The sequence below is a fragment of the Littorina saxatilis genome, linkage group LG15 (genome assembly GCF_037325665.1).
Source record: "Littorina saxatilis isolate snail1 linkage group LG15, US_GU_Lsax_2.0, whole genome shotgun sequence".
NCBI classification, from domain to species: Eukaryota; Metazoa; Mollusca; class Gastropoda; order Littorinimorpha; family Littorinidae; genus Littorina; species Littorina saxatilis.
The window spans coordinates 33433747-33447237 of NC_090259.1; positions in this window are offsets into that span (position 1 = coordinate 33433747).

The window sequence follows — 13491 nt, forward strand, 5'->3', positions numbered from 1 at the left end:
ATCAGCTAAATTTGGTGAGAAACGGTCTGTCCACTTTGTGAATCAGCGTACTGGAAGCACCTTTGACTTTGCTAATGTTGTTTTTAAGATTGGAGAATGGAGTGTCACGCTGTTTAATGGTTTTTCTATTCATTCCAGCCATTCGGTGGTTATGTTGTGTTGTCCATAACACTGCTTGTTGTTTTGGTTTGTTTTCTGCGTTTGTTCTGATCCTCTTTCAAAAATAAATTGACTGTTGACTGGCTTTGCTTCCGTGTTTGCTTAGAAGTTGTTGTTGTTGTTGTTGTTGTTGTTGTTGTTGTTGTTGTTGTTGTTGTTGTTGTTGTTGTTTTTATCTGTTTGCTTGCTTGTTTACTAGTCTACTCATTTGCTTGCTTGCCAGTTTGCTTCCTATATTGTTTCCTTGATTCAATACTTGCTTGCTTACCATTTTGCTCCATCTATAAGCTTGCTTTGAACATTGCTTGCTTGCCAGTTTGCTCATCTGGTTCATTGTTTGCTTGCTACCTTGCTTTCTATCTTGTTTGCTTGCCGCTTACCACTTTGGTCATCTGCTTGCTTGCTTACGAGTTTTCTCAATACTTTCAAAAAACATCTTTCATTGTATGTAATGTCCAATTAGGAAAAGTCACAGTGATGGAAGACTTGGTGTTAGATACATTTTCATATCTGTCCACAGCATCAGTTTTTCATTATATCAAAACTCCAAGTTTTGATAACACATTTGCTCTTGTATATTCAGTAAATGTCCACAACTGTACAGATATAACGCTTAGTATTCGTGTAAAGCCATTTTTGTGTCCATATCCCTATGATTTTTGTTCTCTGCTTTTTTCTCTCCTCATGTTCATGTGAATGTTGTTATAACAAGAAATTCCTCCGAGGTAGGAAAAACACCCCCGTTGGTCAAAGGGAAATAACCATTCTCACTGCCACCAACTGAGAAGGTTATTTCCCTTTGACCATTAATATCTCCCTCTATAAGTCCTTGTAGAATCTTAATCCACCAATAACTCCCTAACCGTGTGTGGTCCCAATTTTTGTAAGGACCGTCTCAGGAATGTATAGAACCTGTTCACCAAGTTTGGTGACGATCGGTCCGTTCATTCTTGAGATCTATATGCGAACACAAACAAACAAACAAACACATGGAGCGAATCCTAATCTTAATCTTAATCCACCAATAACTCCCTAACCGTGTGTTTGACTGGTCCCAATTTTTGTAAGGACCGTCTCAGGAATGTATAGAACCTGTTCACCAAGTTTGGTGACGATCGGTCCGTTCATTCTTGAGATCTATATGCGAACACAAACAAACAAACACATGGAGCGAATCCTATACACACCCCTATACCGGGGGTGTAAAAACTATTACCAGTCGACTTTTAAAAACATTCTCTCCCCGTTGTATAAAAATGTGGTCATGCTAACTGAAAAATGGTATTCCCTGGAGCCCGTCAAAAGCTTAAATGATATACATTACCAATCAAGGTCGCCTTCAACCAGTATTTTGGTGTCATCCCTAGATCAACCTGTATACAACTTTCACACGGTAGTAGAATGACATGACTGTTTTCACATAGGTTACTTGGGTCAGTTAGGTCGAGTCCCTTAGTACTAAACGTACTGTCGTAAAGGTTGGGAATGATTATGTTGATGATACATTCAAAGGAGACACATCCATATCCGGGTATTTCAAGACGGCTTTACGGATACGTGATAATTGTATGACCGTGACAAGGAGGCACACACATCCTAGTAATGAATACTTTGAATCGTGGAAAATCACCTGATTGAACCGAGCACGTCCCCATCACACACAGGCTTGTCCGGTGTATGCACAGCTATGACCAGCATCCGGAAGATAGTTGTGAAGAATGGCCAATGCATATTTATTTAATTATCCTCATTAAACCAAATCCTGCAGCTGACAAGATGAAGTTTAAAACCGAGCAAGCAACTCAGTCAAGTAAGCATGCTACGAACACGCAAGGAAGTAAGCAAACAAGCAAGCAATTGAGCAGACTGAACATTGGTAAGCAAGCAGGTGAGATCAAATCAAATCAAATCAAAACACATTTTATTTTACGAGGGTTGTGGCATAAGCATTACAAACGAGATTCTTTTCAACCAGCCCTCGCCCAGAGAGGGACTACTCCAATCACCGAGTACACTGACCATTTTACGAATTTCGCAGTAGTTTGTAGCCTGCTCATGTGAGTTCTTTTCTTCAGCTCAGCCTGAAACAACAAAATTAAAACCTAGGTTGACATATTTTTGACGTAACATTTACATAATCTATGAATGTTCAAGCTTTATCGCCGAAAGGCAAGACAGACAGACAGAGAGCGACAGAGACAGAGAGATGAAAACTGACAGAAACAGAAACAGACAGACAGTCAGAAACAAATAGAGAGACGGAGGCAGGCAGGCAGACAGACAGACAGAGAATGAAAGACGGAGCAATTGGAGGACAGAATTAAGGCAGAATTCCTCAGCAAAAATCGACAAGTTTTAGACAAAAAAATGTCGTGTCATAAACCTCATCAAAAAAAATTAAGAGTAAGGCGAAGACAATCGAAGATGTAAATGACCAGCAGAGTTGTTTTGCTACCCTCCCTTCACTTGAACACACACAACAAATCAACTCTCTGACTGTATCCTATGCAAAATTGATTTGTCCATTTAGTCTTTTTAATGAAATTTAATTATGCTTTCAATACACTTGCTTTTCCAAAGTGAAAGCAGTCCTCCTGCCAGGTAGCATTACTTATTACACAGAATGTTATGGTATAACTTTGTAAAGTGATCTGAGGGCCTTTTTTTTCTTAGATACAGTACTATCCCTTTAATCGGCAAAAGCAATTCTTCAACAAATTTCCACTGTTGATAATTGGCATGTGTCCAAGTGGAATGATGCTCTTATCCCGTGTCACATCCAGGGCACATCCCATGTCACATCCAGGACACATCCCATGTCACATCCAGGACACATCCCATGTCACATCCAGGACACATCCCATGTCACATCCAGGACACATCCCATGTCACATCCAGGACACATCCCGTGTCACTTCCCATATCACATCCAGGACACATCCCATGTCACATCCAGGACACATCCCATGTCACATCCAGGACACATCCCATGTCACATCCAGGACACATCCCATGTCACATCCAGGACACATCCCATGTCACATCCAGTACACATCTGTTGTGCTGAGCATATAATACATTTAGTTAGCACGGGAAACAATGTTTATGTAAATTAAAACATAGCCTAGTACGCACGTACTACACCATAAGTCATAACACTCTCTCTTATCTACAATCTAACAATCAATCAATCAATCAATCAATATGAGGCTTATATCGCGCGTATTCCGTGGGTACAGTTCTAAGCGCAGGGATTTTTTTTTTTGCAATTTATATTGCGCACATATTCAAGGCGCAGGGATTTATTTATGCCGTGTGAGATGGATTTTTTTTACACAATACATCATGCACGCATTCACATCGGCCAGCAGATCGCAGCCATTTCGGCGCATATCCTACTTTTCGCGGCCTATTATTCCAAGTCACACGGGTATTTTGGTGGACATTTTTATCTATGCCTATACAATTGTGCCAGGAAAGACCCTTTTGTCAATCGTGGGATCTTTAACGTGCACACCCCAATGTAGTGTACACGAAGGGACCTCGGTTTTTCGTCTCATCCGAAAGACTAGCACTTGAACCCACCACCTAGGTTAGGAAGGGGGGGAGAAAATTGCTAACGCCCTGACCCAGGGTCGAACTCGCAACCTCTCGCTTCCGAGCGCAAGTGCGTTACCACTCGGCCACCCAGTCCTTAAATCAGGTTGACGAATGTCAAAACAAAAAATATCGGTAACCGACATTTCTTGTGTACGGATGTGGCTGTTTTACTGCTTCTTATCGAGAACAAGTACCAAATTCAAATCGTGTATCCGATTCAGGGCAGCTTTTCTAAATTCTATACCTCCGCCCTTTTCAACAAAACACTTGAAAAGCTATGATGCCGTGTTATCATTCATGAACTCAAAACAGAATCAGTTGTTTGCACATTTTTCTCTGCTGTTTTGAACTGAACAGTAGAATGTTATGTGTAACTCGCATAAACAAAGTTGTTTACGTGCAACGCGAGACAGGATCACTATGCGTTATCAGGCACAGTATATCCTGCTCCGGCAGAGCCAACGCAATTATAAGGTAAAGTAAAGGTATTCCCATAACCATCTGGTCGTAGGGGAGAGAGATGTTAGAGATCTCCACTTTTCTGGGGGCCAGCTTTTTATGAGGGCGGTGCCCATCTCCTCTCCCTCGCTGCCTTTGCCTTCCCCGGCCCTGAATAGGGTCAGGTACCCATTTCCAGCTGGGTGGACTGGAGCCGGAGCGCTCGGAAAAATCGGGTATTTGTATTTGTCCCCGAGTGGGGGACGAACCACGACCTCCAGCGTGAGAGGCAAGCGCTCTATAACCACTGCGCCACTCCGCTCTCTATTACGCAATTATACAAACGGCCATTTCTGAACAAATAGTTCCCAAACTTTGTATGTGTTCATGCCACTTATGGTCGAGTGAATGATAGTGATCTCTGTCCACTGTCTGATTGGATTGTTCTCGTACGAGATAATCGGCTTCTGCAACTGTTCCGTGGTTTTTACATTTGGTCAAGTTTTGACTAAATGTTTTAACATAGAGGGGGAATCGAGACGAGGGTCGTGGTGTATGTGTGTGTGTGTGTATGTGTGTGTGTGTGTGCGTGTGTGTGTGTAGAGCGATTCAGAGTAAACTACTGGACCGATCTTTATGAAATTTGACATGAGAGTTTCTGGGTATGATATCCTCGGAATTTTTTTTCTTTTTTTCGATAAATGTCTTTGATGACGTCATATCCGGCTTTTTGTAAAAGTTGAGCCGGCACTGTCACACCCTCATTTTTCAATCAAATTGATTGAAATTTTGGCCAAGCAATCTTCGACGAAGGCCGGACTTCGGTATTGCATTTCAGCTTGGTGGCTTAAAATCTAATTAATGATTTTGGTCATTAAAAATCTGAAAATTGTAAAAAAAATATTTTTTTTATAAAACGATCCAAATTTACGTTTATCTTATTCTTCATCATTTTCTGATTCCAAAAACATATAAATATGTTATATTTGGATTAAAAACAAGCTCTGAAAATTAAAAAAATTAAAAATTATGATCAAAATTAAATTTTTGAAATCAATTTAAAAACACTTTCATCTTATTCCTTGTCGGTTCCTGATTCCAAAAACATATAGATATGATATGTTTGGATTAAAAACACGCTCAGAAAGTTAAAACGAAGAGAGGTACAGTAAAGCGTGCTATGAAGCACAGCGCAACCGCTACCGCGCCAAACAGGCTCGTCACTTTCACTGCCTTTTGCACTAGCGGCGGACTACGTTCAATTTCATTCTGTGAGTTCCACAGCTTGACTAAATGTAGTAATTTCGCCTTACGCGACCTGTTTACATTTTGTCAAGTTTTGACTAAATGTTTTAACATAGAGGAGGAATCGAGACGAGGGTCATGGTGTATGTGTGTATGTGTGTGTGTGTGTGTGTGTGTGTGTGTGTGTGTGTGTGTGTGTGTGTGTGTGTGTGCATGTGTGTGTGTGCGTGTGTGTGTGTAGAGCGATTCAGAGTAAACTACTGGACCGATCTTTATGAAATTTGACATGAGAATTCCTGGGAATGATATTCCCGGATGTTTTTTTCTTTTTTTCGATAAATGTCTTTGATGACGTCATATCCGGCTTTTTGTAAAAGTTGAGGCGGCACTGTCACACCCTCATTTTTTAATCAAATTGATTGACATTTTGGCCAAGCAATCTTCGACGAAGGCCGGACTTCGGTATTGCATTTCAGCTTGGTGGCTTAAAAATTAATTAATGACTTTGGTCATTAAATATCTGAAAATTGTTAAAAAAATAATTGTTTTATAAAACGATCCAACTTTACGTTTATCTTATTCTTCATCATTTTCTGATTCCAAAAACATATAAATATCTTTGATGACGTCATATCCGGCTTTTTGTAAAAGTTGAGGCGGCACTGTCACACCCTCATTTTTCAATCAAATTGATTGAAATTTTGGCCAAGCAATCTTCGACGAAGGCCGGACTTCGGTATTGCATTTCAGCTTGGTGGCTTAAAAATTAATTAATGACTTTGGTCATTAAAAATCTGAAAATTGTAACAAAAATATCCAAATATAGCGGCGGACTACGTTCAATTTCATTCTGTGAGTTTCACAGCTTGACTAAATGTGGTAATTTCCGCCTTAAGCGACTTGTTTTTTTTATTTATTTATTTATTTTTTTAAATAAGTTAATTGTTTGTTTGTTTGTTTGTTTTAAAAAACAAGAATGGTAGGTTATTGGCACGTTGAATTATTGACAAAACAAAACGTTTCATTTACAGTACGTCGACCCCGTGGTCTTTGAAGTAGACACACAGACAAATATTTATGGTATAGATCATAAACTTATTTCAAAATCATCGCTTGTAATGTAAGGTGCATTTTGCTTGATTTTCTGTGTTTCATGTCGCTCTGTCTTTGCCACAGCTCTTCGTTGCAGATCTTGTCTGTCCATCTGATCTTGAAGATGCGCCCTCAGACAGGTGTTAATGAAAGTCTGAATCTTCTGATGTGTCACCTTGGTCATTCGGGAAAAGAAAGAGAGGGAGGCCAAGAAACAGCTGGAGGCGGGACACAGAGGCAGAACTGAAGAGGCAAGGCAACAGCTGGGCAGAAGCGGAGAGAACAGCCCAGAACAGGGTGCGATGGAGAAATGTCGTCAATGGCCTATGCTCCGCTGGGAGCAAAGGGCCTAAGTAAGTAAGTAAGTATGTCGCTCTGTCTGCTGGTTTGTTTTGTTGGTGTTGTTTAAAACACACACAGACACAAAACAAGAAAAGTTAGTTATTGGGACGTTTTTCTTTTGACAAAAAAAACCCCACATTCACAATTACACCGAGTGTAGATCTGTCTGTTGGTCTGCGTTCGTCAGTGATCATCACCTCACCGGCATCTTGCATGCAAGATTCATCAAAGACTTTGAGATAAGTTCATTATTTGAACCATAAGTGTTTTTCTGTCTGTCTACTTTTAAAGGACCACTGGGTCGACGTTCTGCAAATGTAACGTGTTTGTTTTGTCACGTTCCAATCGCCTACCATTCTTTATTTTTATGTTTTGTCACGTTCCAATAGCCTACCATTCTTTATTTTTATGTTTTGTCACGTTCCAATAGCCTACCATTCTTTATTTTTATGTTTTGTCACGTTCCAATAGCCTACCATTCTTTATTTTTATGTTTTGTCACGTTCCAATAGCCTACCATTCTTTATTTTTATGTTTTGTCACGTTCCAATAGCCTACCATTCTTTATTTTTATGTTTTGTCACGTTCCAATAGCCTACCATTCTTTATTTTTAATTCTGAAATTGTGAACGTTTGCAGTCTATCAGTCAGTTTTAGTTTGTTTGTTTGTTTGTTTGTTTGTTTGTTTGTTTGTTTGTTTTTCATGTCTCTCTGTCTGTTTGTTGTTGTTGTTGAAGGTTGTTGTTTTTTTTGTTTGGTTTTTTTTAAACAAAAGAAAGGTTAGCTATAGGAACGTTTGATTTTTGACAAAGCACTGAGGTCATTCACAAGTACATCGAGTCTGTCTGTGTGCGTCACTTTAAGTCAACGCTTTGTACAAACGGCCATTTCTGAACGAATCTTCCCCAAACTTTGTATGTGTGTTCACGCCCTTCGTGGTAGGGTAATGGTAACATTTAGGCCACGATATGTTCAGCATAAACAGCAGAAATCAACCGCGAAAGATTGCAATCGAAGCTTGATCAAGATCCCACATTCCGGCGCTGCGTGTCATTATCATCCGTGAATTGTGCTCGTGCTACACATTCGTTATGGGCAGAATATACTGACCTGCGCAGTTTCAGCGGCATAGACGACGCACGGCCTATTATTTATGCCGCGATAGGGATTATGACGGGTACTTGGCCTGTTTTCCTTTCACGCAACGTGTAGCGGGCTGGGATAATCTGCAGTGCGTCGTCGGTCCTGATGAAGTTACATATACGTGAGCGGAGCCCCTTATCGTGATGCAACGGTTTGAACTCCCGCCGAAGCGACCACGGTTCGACAGCCCGTCGGGAAGATTTTGTTTTCTTCTATTTTAAGTATTGTTTTAATTGTGTCTCCTTTTTTTTCCAAACTTCTGAACAATGTTTTTTTGTTTGTTTTTTATTTTGTTGTTGCCATTTTACGCTTCGACGTGTATAATTAAGTGGGTATAGGTATTTGGTTGTGACTGAGCGGGAGATTTGTTTTTCTTTTCATCGTACACGTTCGTGTGTAAGTATGTAGATATTTGGTTGTGTTCGAGCATCGTTCATCTTCGCGCGCAAGTGTATTTAATGGTGTCTACACGGGTGGTGTTGTCCTCTTTTTGGGTCGTCGTATGTAAATGGGTGCCGGTGTAACACGAGAAAATTACTCCCACGAGATTTTTACTCCGGAGTAAACATTTCGTACAAAAAAGTTACTCCCTTTACGAAAAAAGCACTCCCCCATTACACGAGAAAATGACTCCCCAAGACAGGTGAGTTCCGAGTAAACATTTCGTACAAAAATGTTACTCCCCTGACGAATAAATTACTTCACCCCAGCACAAGCAATTTAACTTCCCATGCCAGGTGTACGAAATTTTTACTCCCTTGTCCCCTGTTAGGTGGTGGAAGGGGTGGAAGGAGGGTAGCGCGACATTCGTGTGCGCAAGATCACTTATTGGCATTATCCCTTCGCCCGCATCCCATTTTTGCGTACGAGATTTTTACTGGAAGTAAAAAAAATGGGGAGTAAAAATTTCGTGGAGGGAGTAAATTTTTCGTGCTTTGGGGAGTTCTTTTCTCGTACGAAAAGTGTACTCGGAGTAAGAATTTCGTACGAAATATTTACTCCGGAGTAAATTTTTCGTGGAGTAAAAATTTCGTGTTACACCAGTAAGTGTTTGGTGGTAGGCCTATCTTAGTGTGAGGCGGGTATTCCTGCTCCATGTGGTAACGTACACAAAATTAATGTTCCAATAACTAAACGTTCTTTTTTTTTATTCTGGTTTTTGGAACGTTAGCAGTCCGTCTGTTTTTGTTTGTTTGTTTGTATGTTTGTCTGTTTGTTTGTTTGTCTCTCCCATTTAAAGGTCCTTGTCTACATTTTTATACCAAAATCGCCATTTGACCATTAAAATGCAGAGTCTATTATCTACAAATATCAACAATACACCCCCTTTCGATCAGGAAAGACAAAGCCAGTGTAGCCGTTTGAAAATTCATTGTAGTATTCCAGCGTCGTACTCATAGTAGGATATCCTTATTTGGAAAATGCCAAGCGCAAAACTCCTCTCAAATCCCGTGCATTTCGTGCGTTTATAAAAAAGCGTTGACAGCGCTCCAGTGTCAAACTGTTGCTGCACTTGTTTGGGCGTGGCTATAAGCATAGTGACATGAATTTGATTGGTCAGTATTTTTAGGCAAAGCACATGTCCTCAGCAAACAGAAAACAAAATATTGGAAGCGTGAGTCACGCTACCCACGAAAATAAAATCTTTTTTTACATATATTTTTTTTTTCTATAATTTTTTTCCCCATGGTTCATTCATCATTTGACATAATTTTGTATCGAAATCTAACCATAAGATTATTGAAAAAAAGCAAAAATGTAGACGACCACCTTTAATACTTGCTACGTTGTCGGGAAAATATGTCTGAGGGGCACCGAGAAGAATTCAGAATAATTTCATCAAATTGAATTAATGATGAATAGCTCAAGGGAACAGAAGACTAGCCCGTCATTGTAGGCCTGAGTGCTTCCCTCCACAATTATTTGATACGTCGCTACTGAATGACGCCAATGAAAAAGGGAAAGACGTATTATTCGAATACCAGGTTAAGTTGTGATCGCGAACCCTTTTTCCGGTCTTCGTAAACATTTCCGTTGTAAATAAACGCTGAGCTAGGTTGCTAATGTGTGCCTTGCGGATATAAGGGCAAGCCTGTTTTACGTAGGTCTGTTGTTATACGTGCGTGTGGACGCGGTCATCCTGCGCGCACGCGTGTGTGTATGTGTGTATGTATAGGCAATGTATGTACCTGGGGGGGGGGGGGGGGTAGCGTGCGTACGTACGTGTGTGTGTGTGTGTGTTGTACTGTTTTGGTTGTTGCTATCTTAGTCGAAGCATCTATTCTCTTGTGCTTGAATGCATGCGTCAGTGTGAATGTTAGTGTGTGCTTTGAAAACACAGAGAGGGAGAGAGAGAGAGAGAGAGAGAGAGAGAGAGAGAGAGAGAGAGAGAGAGAGAGAGAGAGAGAGAGAGAGAAAGGGAGAGATAGAAAAAGGGAGAGAGAGAGAGGGAGAGAGAGAGAAAGAGAAAAAGAGAGAGAGAGAAAGAGAGAGAGAAAGAGAGAGAGAGAAAGAGAGAGAGAGAAAGAGAGAAAGAGAGAGAGAGAAAGAGAGAGAGAGGGAGAGCATGTTTGCGGACGTGAGGGCGTGTGTGTGTGTGTGTGTACATGTGTGTGTGTGTGCGTGTGTGTGTGCATGCGTACGCACGCGCATGCCTGTGTGTGTCAGTGTGCGAATGTCCCTCTGAGACACTGGGATATCTTATTTCTCCAAGCCTCCTTACCTTTTTCTATGTTCCCCTTTTTTGTTCAGTTGCTTTTCTGTTTACCAGTTTACCAGTGATTTTTATTTTTTTGCGGTCATGTTTTCGTTTCTGCGTCGGCTACGTGTCCTGGTTTGTGACCCACATTGCTTACAATGACTCAGATTTTTGTTTAAAGATTAACAAAAAGACTGCGCATAATTTATGTAGGCTTATTTACGGATATTTTCCTCTGTCCCAAATGTTAACACTCCTTTTTTAGACCTGAATTTCTCAGTCAGCTTTTTGCCGGTCTCGGAAGGGAGGTTCCACTTCAAATAATTATTCTCCGTCTCTGCTCACCAACCAGGAAATCGGAAGGGGAATTATGTTTTTTTCCCAACACGTCACAGTATCAGAGCGCATAAAAACAAACTGTTGCCCCAAGGCTGCTGAACGCAAGTAGGATGATGTAGGGGAAGGGCTCCTAATATGGACCACTTTTTGTTTCATGCTGATAACTAGCTTGTTTTCTTGCGAAGAAGTTTCATTTTGTGTTTGGTAGTCCTTCTCTCTTATGATAACCGTTAGGCCTAATGAGAGTGAAATAGCTTTGATAGACATTCAGTAAAAATTAAATACAGAAAAAAATCACAAATGGTCCATATTAGGAGCCTGGGCGCCTAATATGGACCAGTGAAGCGGCCTTCACGAATCACTGTAAAAAGCCCCCTATACTTCAAAATAACATGATACAACTTAGTGTGCAAGTCAGACTAATTAAAATATGCTTTAGATTTATCTGTTTCGGGTTGATGAGAGCATTATTTGAAGCACACCAGGAAACTAAAGAAGCTTATCAAAAACAGAGTGAAAATAAGTGAAATTATCAACTTCCACGAAAAAAAGACTATTTGTTATATTTTTTTGAAATCTTGAGGGCTAGTTATAGGTTATGTCCAGCAAGCTTCTTAATGAATTAATGAAAATAGCCTTTAGCTTTTATTTTCTTCGATTTGTTGAAGGTGGTCCATATTAGGGGACTCACACATACTTTGAGATTTTGCTATTATTTTTTGTTTGCAGTAGAAACTCGGGGTCAACACTGCTAAAATGAAACAAATACGGTCTTAGCTGTCATATATAGCAATTTGTGTGTAATGAAAGCTTTAGCTGTGGACAGAAACGAGTCCGTTTTAGGCGGCGAATTTAGAGTGAACCCTGCCAAAAGTGAAAAAAATAGAAAAAGCCTAACGGTTTTGAGGTTTGTGTTTCTGCAACTGTTTTGACATGTGCAAGTTATCCAGAGAGGGTGAATACAGCGAATGAAATTGTTTTGAGCGCTCTAGCGCCGTTAGTTTGTCAGAACAGGAGGTGGTCCATATTAGGAGCCGGTCCATATTAGGAGCCCTTCCCCTAGTTCAGTGAATTCAACCGGTTGCGTTATCACGCCCTAGGAAGTTAGAACGGCTAGCGCAGAATGACACCCCCCCCCCCCCCCCCCCCCCCCCCCGCCCAAAAACTGTGGAGATACACAGATGCATACATATATGCATACATTCCGTCATCAAAAGTCCTATTGTACTTATTCTTGAAGTTGGAAGGGAAGGGTCAAAACTTAATGAGTGTTGATTGAACACTGGCTTTCCTGTCTTTTAGCTATATCTGTCAGAGGCCGTCTAAAACTTACATTCAGACAGCTAGGCGAAACTACAACAAGTCGCGTGAAGCGATGTTCAAAAATGTAGTCAGTCGTTATCAAACTACACATATAGTCTCGGCTAACCCGAAGACCGAGGCGGGTCACGCTCGTCTCAGCTCCGCGATCCATGCGACCGTAGTACTTACTTACTGAACCTATTTTTTTTCCATTCTGAGCACATTTTTTTTAGTTAACATGACATATATCTATATATCTTTTTAATGCAGGAGAAGATGAAGAATACAATGCGATAATTTTTACATTTAGTCAAGTGTTGACTAATATTATGATAGATATATAATATGTGTGTGTGTGTGTGTGTGTGTCTGTCTGTGTGTGTCTGTCTGTGTGTGTAGAGCGATTTAGAGTAAACTACTTGACCGATCGTCATGAAACTTTACACGAGAGTTCCTGGGAATGATATCCCCAGACATTTTTGTTCATTTTTTCGACACATTTCTTTGATGACGTCATATCCGGCGTTTTGTAAAAGTTGAGGCGGCACTGTCACACCCTCATTTTTCTATTAAATTGATTGACATTTTTTTATCATGAGGATAACTAGCACCTTGGTACTTATCGTACACATAGCCCAACCAATTAGCTACCTAATTCTTGCAATATCACTACTTACCGCCACGTTTTTTCCCCAAGCAAGTTCCGAAAATGTGGCTGTATGAACGGAAACATCCTGCGTACGAACGGAAACATCCGATGTATGAACGGAATCAGTTGGCACACCGTGCCATTGTTATTCAGCGAATTAAGACATTATCCGGATTACAGTGGTTTTTTTGTTTGTAAATTCACTTCATGAACATTGTTGCGAAAACAAACTCGAACATCTTTTGACGGCATGAGTTTACGTAAGCATTTGATCGAAAAATAGTTACTAACTGAGATCGTTCAAAATAGCTGCGAAGAAGCGAGGTTGCTGCGTTTCATCTGCATTTTGGAATCTTCCGCACACTCCGGTGCTAATGTAAGTGATCAGAACGGTAAGATGAACGATAGAACTACCAAAAATTCGTATTTTCAGCAGGGGAAACAATATTTTTCAAGTCTTGATGAGCGAGTATTTTTTTAAGTG